This window comes from Myotis nattereri, assembly GCF_964212035.1.
Source record: "Myotis nattereri genome assembly, chromosome: 8".
NCBI classification, from domain to species: domain Eukaryota; kingdom Metazoa; phylum Chordata; class Mammalia; order Chiroptera; family Vespertilionidae; genus Myotis; species Myotis nattereri.
Genome location: NC_138083.1, coordinates 41,990,531 through 42,005,541, shown reverse-complemented (window position 1 = coordinate 42,005,541; position 15,011 = coordinate 41,990,531). Strand labels below are relative to the sequence as shown.

Here is a 15,011-nt window from a genome sequence, read left to right as displayed (position 1 = left end):
GCAAGAAGTCAGCCACCCTCACTGTGATGACAGAGCTCACAGCTGCTGGACCAGGGCCAGAGGATGAGATCACCCATGAGCCTGGCTCACATGCTCTGAGGCCACCTCAAAGTGACGGAGAAACTTTCGGTGGAAATGCTTCAGTGACAATTATGCAAAAGCAGCGAATCTCTGGGGACTGCTCTGGTAGCCAGTGTTTCCTGGTAGAGGTACTGCCTCCTAAAAAAAGAAAAGAAATCCCCCCAAAGGAAATGAACAGTTGAGTTCTTTGCTGGAATGAAATGAAAAGGGTAACACCCAAGATTAAAACAATGTAAGAAAATTCCGAAGGAAATACTCCATCACCATTTAGAGGCGTAGGAAGGGACTTTGAGCAAGCCAATTAGAATGAAACTGACCAACAGTGGGGAGGTCCTTCTTAAGAGTCTCAAGTATCAGGAAGCTTCCCTGAAGGCCCCATCCTGATACATCCTGATACATCTGGTGATCTCTGCAACCCTTGGTTTATGCTTTCCTTGAGCACAGACTTTTGCCCCATTGCTCTTTTTCTGTGTTTAATAGGCATTTGTAAACAGGGGCTTATCTGATCACTGTTGAATGGAAGGCATTTGTGCTATTGATTCCAGAAACAGTCTGGTATTAGTGCAAAGATCTTAGAACTGAGAATTTAATAGGCCCAGGATAAAATCCTCCACTTGCCGAAATGCCAGTCCGGGCTCCTCTTGTCAGCTTTGGGCAAGTTATGTGTTTATACTTTCCCAGCTTCACTGATCTCATTGGGAAAATGAAGCTGACAGTACCTTCCACACAGGATTATTATAGGGATTTCATGAGCCAGTGTTAGAAAGTGCCTGGTTATGGGGGCACTCCATAAATGTTGGTACCTACATGCTTTCTGTATTTATAATATAGATACTATTACGCCAAAACCGGTTTGGCCCAGTGGATAGAGTGTCGGCCTGCGGACTGAAAGGTCCCAGGTTCGATTCCGGTCAAGGGCATGTACCTGGGTTGCGGGCACATCCCCAGTAGGAGATGTGCTGGAGGCAGCTGATCGATGTTTCTCTCTCATCGATGTTTCTAACTCTCTATCTCTCTCCCTTCCTCTCTGTAAAAAATCAATAAAATATATTTAAAAATATATATATAATATAGATACTATTAGGTAGAGAGGATCTATTGTGAGCAAAACCAGACAATGGCCCACCCTCAAAGAGTTTCAGTCTAGAGGGAAGGCAGATCTTAATCAAACACTCACCGTTGAACTTGGCTTAAGCTTGGTGACAAAGGAAAGACAGAATGCTATATGAGTTATGAGGAGTGTGAACATGACCACCTTGGAACTGGCCTGAGAACTGAAGGATAATCAGGCATTAGTCAGGGGAAGAGATGGAAGACTATTCCAGGCAGAGGACTCCAGATGAGATAGGGGGGAGGGTGGGTGGGAAGAGAAACCACAACAAGTAAGAGAGCTTGAGTGAAGATGGGGACAGCTGGAGCCAAACGGGAGAAGCTGTGATGGGTGTTGGGGAGACCAGACTGGAGGAGTGCTGTTGGCCACACCCAGGAGTTCTGTCTTTATTCGGAGACCAAGGGAAGACATTGAGGGAGGCAGGTCACTGTTGGCTAACATTTAAATTTGGAAATGTTCCCTGGCCCAGGAGGCAGATGAGGGTGGTGATGGAGATGTAGACATGGAGATGAGTTAGAAAGCTTTTGGCGACATAGGCATAGGCATCACATGGCATTTGCTCTATTCATGTTTGTAGCACAAGTTGATAATCAGTGGCATATTTTTATGTATAAGACTGATGGTTAGCCCAGATGCCAACCTGAAGCACATGAAAAATGATAGATGTGTATAACTTGGCTATAAAAAGGAACAAACACATGCACTACAACACAGATAAACCTTGAAAACATTATGCAAACTGGAGAAACCAGTCATAAAAACTCATATTATATGATTCCATTAAAATTTGATTGATTGATTGATTGATTTTTTAGAGAGAGAGAACTGACGGGTTGATTCCTGCACGTGCCCTGACAGGGGATTGAACCTGCAACCTGGCACATCAGGACAATGCTCCAACCAAATGAGCCACCCGGCCAGTGCTATGATTCCATATTTCTGAAATGTTAAGAATAGGGAAAAGCTGTGGAGACAAAGTAGGTTAGTGGCTGCCAGGGGCTGAGGGGAGCTGGGGAATTGAAGGTGATAGCTAAAGGGTATGGGACTTCTTTCTGAGGTGATGAAAATGTCCTAAAATTGAATGTGGAGATGGTTGAACAACTCTCTGAATACACTAAAACCTATTAAGTTGTACACTTAAATGGGTGAATTATAGGTTTTTAAATTATATCTCAATAAAGATACACATACACACATACACACACACACACACTTAACAGCTGATAGCTCAATTGATGCTTTTTCCTTTTCAGTTTTAAGCTATTGGAATTAATAATTATTCAAAGTGTGTATCCATGTTTTGGGACATCCTGCATATCCCAGTCATAAACACTGTTGCCAGAGCAATCCAATGGGCATGACTCTAAGGTGCCAAGGTTGGCATTACCTGACCCAGCATCCTCAGGGGAGGAAAACAACCCTCACCCTTAGCCCCTCTCTTGACCCTGGTTTCTGATTTCTTCCAGGGGAAATGAGATGGTATTGTCTGCAAACTTCAAGGAAAGGAAGAAAAAAAGGCATTTTATTTTTCTAACCACCTCATGGCTACCTACCTCACTCGATGAAACTGGAGTAAAGAAATATCAGGTAACAGCAGTGACTAAGGGGAGGACAGAAACTCCTACTCATCCTCCACATCTCTATTTCGATGTCACCTTCTCCAAGAAGCCTCATGTGACTTCTAAGAATGAGTCAGGGGCCCCTCCTGTCTTCCCATGTGCCTTTCCCCTTGGGGGCGCTCACTTCCTGGGTGCTGATTGCTGTTGTACCCCAGCTCTCCTCTGGGGGCTGGCACATTGGACGTGCTCAGTGAGTCCTTAGTGCATAAATGAGACAAACACAGCCCTGAATGCCTTCACAGAGAAGATGAAATCCCAGCTTTCCAACGATGGCTCATGAAGTCTTAGACCAGGGAAGATTTTGCAGGCACAGTAGCAGAAACAGAAATTGGTCTGAGGGAGGAACTCGGGAGCCTGGTCCTCCAAGAGCAGAGAGAACATGCATCATCACATACAGATGACCTCATGCTTCCCCAGAGCAGGGATGGTGTTCTCGCTGCTCATGCTTTGAGAATCTCCCTTCCTTCCAAAACAACTCCAGGTTGTAACACGGGTGACATGTGACTGACCACCTTGTCTTCTGCCCTGTGCAGGAGAAGCAATAATCCACCAATGCTGAGGGGAAGGTGTGTCCATTTTTTACCTTTTTCCTTTAGATACACAGTCTGAGTTTCTGGGATTTGGGGTTTAAATGAAGATCTTGAGTAGATCCCAATAAAACATTATCTAGAAAAATGGACATATACTAACCTACTTTTGGCTTCTTTAAAGCTACAAGTGTTTGAAATACCCACTACCAATGACAAAGTGTCATTTGGCATTATTAATAGCTAAAAAGCTATTAATTGAATTGGAACAAGTCACACCTACCTGTACTGTAAAAGGGGGAAGTGGGCTGTGCAGGGCCCATTGAATCTGTCCATTTTGTTTGCTCTGCTACACCCTGCCCTCTGGCCTCAGTTTCTTCTGTAAAATAGGTGATTGGTTGAGAGTTTTAAGGTTCATTTTAGCTCTCATAGATTACATTATATTTTTACTTTCTGACTTGACTCTTTAAAAGGTGAAGTCTTATCATTTAGTGTTACCTCAGCCACAGTGAGAAACTGTGTTCAGCCATGAGTGAGAAAACTCAACAGTAGTGGCTTACACACACAAAACTTTATTTTTTCACATAAAGTAAGTCCATCAGGAGGCTGGGATGTCAGTGGCCCCAGGGGAAGGTGTGGCAGAGCCAAACAAAATTAGCAGTCTCAATTAACCTAAACCCGTGGTCGGCAAACTGCGGCTCGCGAGCCACATACAGCTCTTTGGCCCCTTGAGTGTGGGTACAAGGCTTGTGTGTTTAAAATTTTTTTATGTGTTTCTGAATTTTCTTCCAAAGAAGTTGCACAATTTGCACAGCTGCTGACAACAGATGAGTGCCTGTAACACATATAACACATATGAACATTGCCCATGCAGTGTAATACCAGACTTTTTCTCTTTAATAATGTGATAAGTGAAAAGTTGTTTCTCATTTTTTAATGCATTTAGCTAGAGGCCCAGTGCATGAAATTCATGCACAGGTAGTGTCCCTAGCAGCTGCCGGCTGCTGGCCAGGGCCTCCCTTCCCCTGGATGCCTGCCGCTGGCCGGGGTCTCCTTTCCTGCGGTTGGCTGGCTGGCCCCGCCCCCTGGTCAAACTCCAGGTCAAACTCCAGGTAGAGGAGACAATTTGCATATTAGGCTTTTATTATATAGGATTTGCTTTTCTTTAATTGGGAGAGATGACCATTCATGTTAGCTATCTCACTATGTATCTATAATATATAAATATTTTAACATACACACATATTTATATGTTATACAAATAGAGACATCCTATAAACATCACACAAATATGTTTTACTTATACAAACATATATAAGTCTGAAGGAATTTGGAAAATTATTTGTGCAGAGACAATATATCATCTGTATCTATTTTAAATACCACTTAAAAGAAAGTGGGGCAGACTTCTAATTTTACTTATGCAAAAACAGGCTCATGTAAGAGGTGCCACCTTATCATGTTTACAGGTCTGGAGCTAGTCTAGACAATGGCTGTGCAGAATTCACCTTCCAACTGAGTTAATCTTGACTGCCAAACAGGGGTTACAATAACACCTGGTGAGGCGCGACTACCTTTCCATTGGCATTAAATGCTTTAGCTTAAATGACCAGTGACTTTAGCAAAGATCTGAATACAGGCAGTATCACCTCCCTTTAAACATATCTTTTATCCCTTAGCTCTTATCTTGCGGACAATTCTAGAAAATGAATTTTCAGTAAAATTGAGCTAGTTCTCTTGGCAAACTCCCCAGCTTTTCTACCCATATCATGGAAATGCACAGGAGTGTTGCCAAAAAAGGAAAAACAAAAACAAACAAACAAAACAAAAACAGGAAATGACAAACTACAAAAGCTGAAAAGCAAGCATTATCACCGTGTGTGTGTGTGTGTGTGTGTGTGTGTGTGTGTGTGTGTGTGTGTTTAGAAGTAGAGGAAGGGGGAGGGAAAAACATCGATCCTCCTGCATGCACCCACTAGGGATCAAGGCTACAACTGGGGCATGTTCCCTGACCAGGAATCAAACCAGCAACTTTTCAGTGCACAGGATGACACCCAACAACTCAGCCACACTGGCCAGGGCACACTGTCACCCTTTTAGAAATGACTGTTTCTGTTAAGTTTAATTATTTCCTCCAGCAGTGTCTTCTAAACAAAACCAAAGCAATCCCATCTGGGAATACAGACAGAGTATCCGGGGCTGGTGGGATCAGGGCTGCTGCCTGGGCAAAGCAGCCATCTCTCCAGTGACTCATGTCAGATGCATTTCAATATCAATCTTTGCTGCATGCATGAAACACGTTCAGTGATTGACCTGACAAGTCACCCTGAAATTTGGCACAGGTCTTTCAGAAAGGACAAGGGTCAGAACTTCCAGGTAAACTACTTCTTCTATCAGCAGCATCACCTGACATGCTCTGAGAGTCTCTTTTCAACGACCAAGAAGGTACAGAGGCTTAGGTGAGGGAAACTTGCCAGGACAAGGTTTGAACATGCTCTTTTCTGGTGAGATGGGGTTGCAAAGAATTTCTCTCACCGAGGGTGAAACCCCTTAACTTTCTTGCAAGTCTTTTTCAAATGAAAATTTTCATGAAGACTTCTCTGACCACATAATTTAAAATTGCAACTCAAGCTCTGGACTGTGTGGCTCAGTTGGTTGAGCATTGTCCTATACACTGAAAGGTCACCAGTTCGATTCCTGGTCAGGACACATGCCCAGGTTGTGGGTTCAGTCCCCAGAATGGGTGCCTATGGGAGGCAAGTGATCAATGCCTCTCTCTCTCTCTCTCTCTCTCTCTCTCTCTCTCTCTCTCCACTCCTCTCTCTCCAAAATCAATAAAAACATTTTTTAAAAAAACGGCAACTCATTCTCCCACCCCTTTTTTTAACCCTGTTCTATTTTTCTTATTTTATAGTCTAGAAATCTCAAGGGAACAGATGATGAATCCTCTTATATGTGTATAGCCTCACAGAAGCACCACCCAAGTCAAGACAGAGAGCTCCCACAGCACCTCGAAGGCTCCCTCAGGGGCTTCCTCCAAGTCAGTCCCGCTTTATTTTTCTCAAAGCATTTGTCACCTTTTAGGATATAATTTGCCTGATCAGTTCACTGATGTATCTAAGCAAGTAGAACAGTGCCTAGCACATAGTAGGCACCTAATACATACTTGTTAATATTGAAACAATACCCACAGTTTCCCTTTGTCCACACTTCCCCCCTCCAGTGGTCTGTAAGAGAAGCAAACTAGCTTGAAGTCTCAATGTCTACACAGGAGTGTTAAATGGTTGGGCGAGGGGCCCTGGCCAGTGTGGCTCAGTTGGTTGAGTGTTTGTCCCATGCACTGAAAGGTGGCCAGTTCAATTCCCAGTCAGGGCACATGCTCAGATTGTGAGTTCAATCCCCAGTGCCATGCAGGAGGCAACTAATACTCTCATCACTGCTTCTATCTCTCCCTTCCTCTCTCTCTCTCTCTCTCTCTCTCTCTCTCTCTCTCTCTCTCTCTAAAATCAATAAAAATTTATCCTCCTATATAATAAAGGCCTAATATGCAAATTGTTTGACCCGGAGATCGACTGCTCACTATGATGTGCACTGACCACCAGGGGGCGGTGTGCAACATGGTGGGCGTTGGTGATGTGGCGGTGGCAATAGAGGCATTGATGGCCCTGATGGGCCCCATGAGAGTGAGACTGCAGCGTGATGGTGGAGCAGGTGAGGGGTTGGTGCCAGGTGTGGCTGTGGGGCTGCAAGGCTGGGGGCATATGCTGGGGCCCCATCCCTGCAGGCCACCCCAAGGAACCCTATCCGTGCATAAATTCATGCACTGAGGCCTCTAGTTTAAAAATAAAATTTAAAAAATGTGAGGGTAGGTGTGGATTGGATGTGTCTTAGTGTAGTCTCTCATCTAGGCAGTGTTTTCCTGGACAGATTGAGCACTTGCTGGTTGATCTACATGAAGAAGGGATCCTTCCTTTAGTCGAGTCATTGCTTGATTCCTAGGTTTACAGAGTCCTCCTCAATGGCCTCCCTCCTCTTGACTCTGCTGTTCCTACTAATGCCATCACCCAGCCTGCTGAACTTGGCTCACCATCCATGCTTCTGTCTGCCAGTCAGTTGCAAGTTGTGGCCACTCTGTGTCTTTGCCATTGCTCCCAGGCTGTCTGTCCCTGGAAGCACATCTGTCTTTTCACTTCCACTGTCTATTTTTCTCAAAGCATTTGTCACCTTTTCAGATACAATTTACCTGATTGGTTCACTGATGCATCCAAGCAAGTAGAACAGTGCCTAGCACATAGTAGGCACTTAATAAATACTTGTTAATTTTGAAACAATACCCAACTCCTTCAGGCCCACCTTTTGTTAAGGTATTAGCCCCCTGCGTGGTACTCCTATCTTCAGTCTTATCCTCTTCCAGACTATCCCCACTACTTTCCCTAAACACAACCTTGATCATGTCACTGTCGTGGCCATAAACTTTCAATGGTTTGCAGGTGCTGCCTGCAGTCAAGGGCTTCCAAACTCCAACTTCCTCATTAACCTTATGCAGTGCCATTGCATTGCCAGCCAACTGATCTACCCCACTGTCATTAAACAGGCCCTGTTTCCAGGCCTCTGTACCTTTGCTCTGTTGTGAGTTAGAAAATAAGCACTGGAGGGAACCATTTCAGATCACCTGGTCCAGTGTCATCTTACAAATGAGGAAACTGAGTCCTAGAGAAATTAAATGATGAGCACTACCCAGACAAAGATCAAGTGTGACTAATGAACAAGAAAACCAGGGCAGTCTAGGGTCTAACTGTATCAGTTGAATCTTTCATATACCTTAACATCACAGGTGGAATTCCCTCTCCATGCAACTCTGATCCCTGAAAGTGTTCATCTCTGAGTCCCGCCTCAAGCATAGCCTTCTCAATGAAGTCTTCCTTAAGCCCCAGATGTGAGTCTGAACCCTCAGGCCAATAACCTAAGCCTGTGACCTGCAGGACTAGAGTCCTTACTACAGTTTAAGCAACCTCTGATTCATCTTTGACTTTCCTTCATTCTTATCCCAGAGACTTGTCCATTGCAGCTGAGCAGTAAAATTCTGCTGAAGGGGAGCTTCTGGCGTGTGGAGGAGCTTAGTGTGCTATGTCCTGCCAGGGAGGTGCGGTTCACATGCCGGGTCACCAGCTGTCAAACACGCCAGCGAGCCCAACACTTCCAACTACACCGCGCCATTCACATGCAGCACCTTATTCCTATTGACCCCAAACATGTCAAGGTGAGGAAGTTTGGTCTCAGCAAGAGCCTACTTGCTGCAATTACAGAATATGTTTCTCGAAATCTTTTGGCACCGTCTCTTTCCCCACCCTCCGCGCGACGCGCATTCAGCGACCTGTCGCGGAACGTGACTTGGCATCGAGAGAGTGCAGCTCCCCTTACCAAGGGAGCTCAGGTCCCGGGCGAGCCGTGACCAAGACAGCTTTTCGGGCTGGCGCGGTCACCGACCCCGAGCGGCGGCCAGGGCAGCCGAGGGCAGCGGAAAAGGGACGCGGGGCTGGTGGGCGGGGTGGCGAGCGTGGCCCCCAGGGAGGCGGAAGCATCTGGGAGCCAAGAGCTGCCGCAGCTACCGGGTCGCGGAACTGGCGAGGCGCAGGCCACCGCCAGGGCGCCCGCCTGCCGCCGGGGCACACGGAGGGCGCGGGGCTCGACCCGGGCCGCGTCTGCCAGCCCTGGGTTTCGCCGTCTAGCTCCTCTCAGCCTCCAGGAGGGACATAGGGAGGGCCGACGGCTGGGCCCGCCCCCAGCCCCTGCCCTGCGCGGCGGCCGTGGCAGCCGGAGGGAGACGGGAGGCACCAACCCGGAGCGGAGAAACCAGTTTGGCCGGTCGCTGGGAGCGGAGAGAAAAGGGCGGCTGCGGAGGGAGGGCGCGCGACGCGGGGCGGGGATAGGCGAGGAGCCATTGGTGAGCCGCGAGAGCCGGAGGAGCCGCCGCCAACTGGACGAGCTTCCCGGGGCCCCGGGCCAGCCCCGTGCGCCATGAAGCGCTAACTCGGCGGCCAGAGCTGGGGCCGGGCGGGCGGCAGCGGCGGCCAGGTGCGCAGCGATCGCGCGGAGAGGCGCGCACCCTGCGGATGCCCCAACCGGGGCCCAGCGAGCGCCAGGTAAGTAGGGGCGCGGCGTCTGGGGCCTCCGACCTCTCCCCACCCCGTCGCCCCCATAGGTCTTCTGTCTGTCCCGGGGCCGGCGTTCTCTGGGGATCCGGGATGCGGTGGCAGCAGCTGTCCGCGAGCCTCGGGCTCCGGAGTCCTCACGGGTGGGACTTGGGTGAGAGCACGGGAGCCTTCGCGGCCTCGGAGATGGGGAGGCACAGCTGGACGGCGGACCGCACTGTGGAGAGGTCCATGGGGTGTTCGCCTGTTGGGAAGAGTGGGAACTCGCGGGAAGTGTTTGGGTCCTTCGCTCACCGGTAACACGCATGCCCCGGGTTAAGCTCGGAGGGTCAAGCTTGGTGGGGCTTGCGGGTCCCTGGGACGCACGCTGGCTTGCCTGCAGTGTCTGCCGCCCCTCTGGAAGTTCCCATGGCCGGGTTCTGCTGGAGGCCCCCTTGGGAACCGATGTCAACGCGTCCAAACACTCCTTAGGGCCCTATGTACCTGGCCGCACCTGCGGAGAAGGATGGTGAGGGCACCTGCACCGCGCCTGCTGCTGGACCAGGCGCCCACCCGACACGTTCCGCGCGCCTTTACGCAGCCTGGGAGGTGGCGGGGAAGAAGTCACATTTTCCCGGCGGTTGTTGGGTGGTATCCGCCGGCTCCCATGACCCCACTACAGCCCATCTACTTTTCCCAGTTTGGTGCCCAGCCGCGCCACCTCGTTTTAGGTGTGCGGAGGGACACCCTGTTGGGGGTGGGGGGGTTGCAGAGAATGGCGAGTGTTTCCTCTTCTCCGGTCTCCACTCCTCCCCAAGTGAAAGAAAAGCTTGAATGGTCCGGACAACTTATCCCAGGGGGTGTGCGCGCATGGTCCCCGCGGGGGGAGGGGGGGGGCTCGGAATGCAGATTCGTGACAGCTGTAGACTAGGGTATAGAAGGGGTCGGGGGAGCGGGGTTGACCAGCGCAAGTAAGGGGAAACTGGCCACATTTCCACCCAGTGAGCCCCCCTCGACCCGACCCGCCTCTCTCCGCCTGCCCGCGCCTCCCTGGAGGGCTACAAGCACTTGGGTAGCTCCGGACGCCGCCGAGTGCCCTTCCCCGAAACCGCCCGGCGCGTTGGCTGGAGAAGAGACTGTCTCCCATCTTCCTGACTCCATTGCCTTCCAAGGTCTGTCTCACTCCTTGAGAATGAAAGCACACAGCACAGGCGAAGTGCTTGAATACCGCCCGCCACGCAGTAGGTTATGGGCCAAGGGTAGCTGTTTTTAGGAGCAAAAACTAAAAAATGACGTATGATCAAGTCTGCAGTGGTAGTAAATACAAGCGCATATAAAAAGAGGAAACAACACAAAACGTGAAGTAGAAGTTCTCATTTTCGCGGTCTCAAGAGTACTTTTGTGTTAGCCCTAAAATGCCATTCATTAACTCTGGGCCTATTGTTGCAGGCCTTATTAAAACCCATTATAACTGTGTATACTGTGCAAAGGATGATGAATCGTTACTTGCTGGTTACTGTCTGGGGAGAAGCCACCCTGCCTGCAATAACCCCTTTGAATTCTCCTAATGGTTTTCACTGCATAGGGGCGGCTTTCTTCATTTAGGTGTCCCAGTGGTTGGTGCTTTGGTGAGTTTTAGTGATTCGTTGTGTCTGTGATTAAGGGTCAAACAAGATTCATGTGGCTCAATACCACAGTGAACACAAGTGCCATCTGTGTGAGAGCAGGGGTGGCTACCTTCAACGTTCAAGCTTTCCATCTGGTTTTATTTTCAGGAAAATGCATACAGGTGTGTACTTATTACCTGTTAGTTACTGATAGAATTAGAAGGGGGGTTTTGTTGCTGTTTTGTTTTTAAATATATTTTTATTGATTTCAAAGAGGAAGGGAGAGGGAGAGAGAAATAGAAACATCAATGATAAGAGAATCATTCACCGGTTGCTTCCTGCACACCCCATACTGGGGATAGAAACTGTGACCACCTGGTTCATAGGTGGACACTCAACCACTGAGCAACACCGGCCTGCCAGGCTTGTTTTGTTTTTAAACCGCGGCTTTAAAATAATGATTTGGTAAAGCAAAAGGCTTAACCAAAAGAAGCCTGCAGGTGTAAGTCAAGTTTAGGATTAGTTCCATATTTTACCTGGATTTCAGGCTCTGGGATCTTAGCGCTAATGACACTGACCATTACCTTGTCTGCAACCCTTTCTTTCCTTTTTCCTTCCTTCCTTCTCAAGCAAAGAATAGTGGAAAACACGTGGATTTAAATTCCCACAGACTTTGATTCTTTTCCTTACTTTAAATTGTATTTAATTTTTACAATTTATTTTTAATATATTTATTTACTTTTAAAATTGTACAGCCTCAGGTGAATTCCTAAATTTTCTGTACCTCAGTTTACTCATTTGCAGAGGTAAAAAAGATAGCAACATACTTGGGTAATTGAGAAAATTAAATGAGAGAACAGGTGAAAGTCTCTTGTACATGGTAGAGGTTCAACTGTTGTTTTCTTATTTTCTTAATAAACATGTTTTTTTAAGTAGTATGATTCCCAGGCATTTGGGGTATTTTTAATGGTTTATTGCCTTATTAATATGAATTCCATTTTGTTTTTCATGAACATCACTCACGGAATCCAGATGATCCTTATGATCTGCCCCAGAGATATTTTAATCTACTAGTTACCTTTGCTCTCTAGTTTCAATCATTATAAAAGAAGCCTATGCTCTTATGAATGCAGAGGAACTTGCTTTTTAGGCACCAGAACAAGTTTTATGGGGTTCATTCATAACCTGTATCTCTAAAGAGATGTGCCGTTAAAGTTTCTTAAACACTTAATTTTAGAATTTGCTTCTAGATTTGCTTCTAGATTAATCTCCTGGGAAGTTTTAATTTATGGTATCTTTAGGTATCTTGTGAGTTTTAAGGACTGTTTGTTGGCAACATTCAATTAGATTAATTGTATTCATGCCTGTAGGTGTTATGTTACTTATTAAGATAACTAAAAATTAATTTGCTGTCAGAGGAGTTTTAATAACACAAAAAAAGATAGCTTGTCCTTTTTTATTCTGTTAACTGTGTTATTCCTGAATTCCCACCCCTGTCCTAGCTAAAAATAATGCCCAGTCTAAGATCTTTGAGGTCCTGTGTCCTTGAAGACCTGGCATTATGGAGGAGTACACACACCCATGCACGCACGCACGCACACTCATGTCTTGTTTCTCATTTTTATTCTTAGAAGACAAAGAAAGTTTTCTCTTGTCATTTAGGAACACGTAAGTACTGTTCCTAGTACTTCCACTTTTATTTTTACTTTTTAATTTATTGTTATTATTAATCCTCACCTAAGGACATAACTTAGAGAGAGGAGAGGAGAGGAGAGGAGAGGAGAGGAGAGGAGAGGAGAGGAGAGGAGAGGAGAGGAGAGGAGAGGAGAGATATCTCAACCAGTTGCCTTCCATGCATATCCCAACTGGGGATTGAACCCACAACCCAGGTATGTGCCCTGACCTGGAATGGAACCAGCAACCTTTTGGTGCACAGGATGATGCTCAAGCAACTGAGCCACTCCATCCGGGCAATGCATTGCACTTTTAAATAAATTGTTGCCAAAACCATGCCCAGTGGGGGCTAGTATGTTTGATAACTGGCCACAGCGTGTACTGAGCCCAGAGGCAGTGGTAAATACAGATAGTTCACGCACTCTGGATTCCTTTGACCTAGCTTGGAATACAGGTCTCATCAAAACCTAGAGTAGGTCACTTAATCCCTCCCTCTGGCTTCAGTTTCCTTACCTGTAACATGGAACAGCAGCAGTTACTGCCTCTCACGGTTGTATGATGAGTTCCAAATGAAAGAATTAATCAAAAAGGTTATCACACAGCTCAATAAAGCATAGGCATTTCTGTTGGGTTGTTAATATCACTCAGTAAATATTTATTGCTCACTTATCAATTCCCTTTCTCCTACACTATGAGGAACCAGGAATCACTCTATTAGTCTTTATTTAGCAAACATAGGTGCCTGTTCACACCAGACATTGCTCTCACCCTAGCGTCGGGGTGAGGTTCTGGAGCACGGGTGTCCCAGGGAGACACAAAGGACCAGGTGCTCAGTGACCTAGGGACATGCCCCCTCAGTCACAAGCACGTGGTCCCGGGTTGCTCTCACCTGGGTGCTCCTCCTCCACAGTGGAGGCCCTTGGGGCTCCTGAGTACTGCTGTGTCTCCTTTACCCCCCACTTCCTATCTGTCTTTCCTCTCCCTCAGCCTCTGTACTTGTTTAAAAACATATACCTATTCTTCCCTTTCTAAACCTTGAGTGTTTTTTATAGGATCTGTGCTCCCTATGTGGTTTCTTAGTGATGGTAGGTGTTGCTAATGACAGAGACCCATTCATTCAGTCATTAGTTTTTAAAATGGCTTGAGCATCTTTTCCAGGCACTACACTATGGATTACCTCCCTGCTTCATGGAAGCCTGTGAGGTTTTCAGAAGGTCTGAGTTGTGTGTTCTTGTTCTTCTTCAGCAGGAAAGTGGATCAGATGTTCTCTCTCTCCCTGCCCTGGACTTTGTTCTTCTTGCATGGAGAGAGGGTTGCCTTAAACCCTGGAGGATGGCCCAAGCCACTTCCAGCTCTGAGCTCTTTTTCACGATCAGTCTCCAAATCTAATGAATTTGCATCGACTAAGAGAGAGCTGGGCCTGGAAGCTGTGGAGGGTCAAGGTGGGAAGCCCACTGACTTTGGCGGGGGGGTGGGGGGGGGATGGGACAGAAGTCCCCCTTGTTCTGGGGCAGTCCTTCAGTGGCGACAGCCACCTGCCCAGCGGGACTGAGAAGCCTGGCACTTCTGCAATGAGTGCTTGTGTCGCCTGACCTTTGGTTGGTAGCTCAGGTCGTTATTTACAGGGCTGTCATTTATGGCTTTGTCTCTTTACTGAGTGGCTTTTGTTCACCCGAGTTGAGGTTTGTTTGATTTAGCGCAGGCCGTGTTTGAAATCAGTTTTCTAACCTTTACTCATATTGAGTTGAGCTGGAATATCCTCATTGGAACTTCTCAGGCACCCAGTATTCCCCTCACCCAGTCTCCGGAAGCTTCCATGGGTTGGGTGGCTATTGATTTTATAAAGTGCAATGTGACTTGTACACAAACCCTTCCTCTGTCTTCTTGGGACACAGTGAACTCACACTATTCTCTGAGATCTGTATATGATTGGTGGACCCAGAAAAAAAATGTTCAGTGTTCTCTATAAGAAAACAGATCACCATTTGAGGTGGGGGGTTTAAAATGAGGGTATGGATGGGTCAGGTTTCATATGGACACAAACGTGGGGGCCTTTAAGCCAGGCACTAAGAACTTTTGTGGGCCTCTAAGCCTCTAGAATTTCTGATGAACAAGGAGAATCGTGTGTGGGTTATATCAGAGTGCAGAAATTGTGAGAATTAAGTGAAAATCTATCCTCTGTTTTTGGAACTAGAACAACTCTGGGAGGAGAGGAGGTTCCTTATGATCTCCCCTTAGGGCAGAAATTTATTTTCTGGGAG

General features: G+C 47.1%; 1 protein-coding gene across 1 annotated transcript in view; it reads left to right on the top strand.

The window, feature by feature from the left end:
- Positions 1 to 9,124: 9,124 nt before the first annotated feature.
- The window catches only part of ATP8B1 (ATPase phospholipid transporting 8B1), a gene marked incomplete at its 3' end in the record, with an annotated part of 109,508 nt that continues 103,621 nt past the window's right edge, over positions 9,125 to 15,011 (top strand). Inside the window, exon 1 of the mRNA XM_081096587.1 lies at positions 9,125 to 9,481. The remainder of the gene's footprint in view (positions 9,482 to 15,011) is intronic.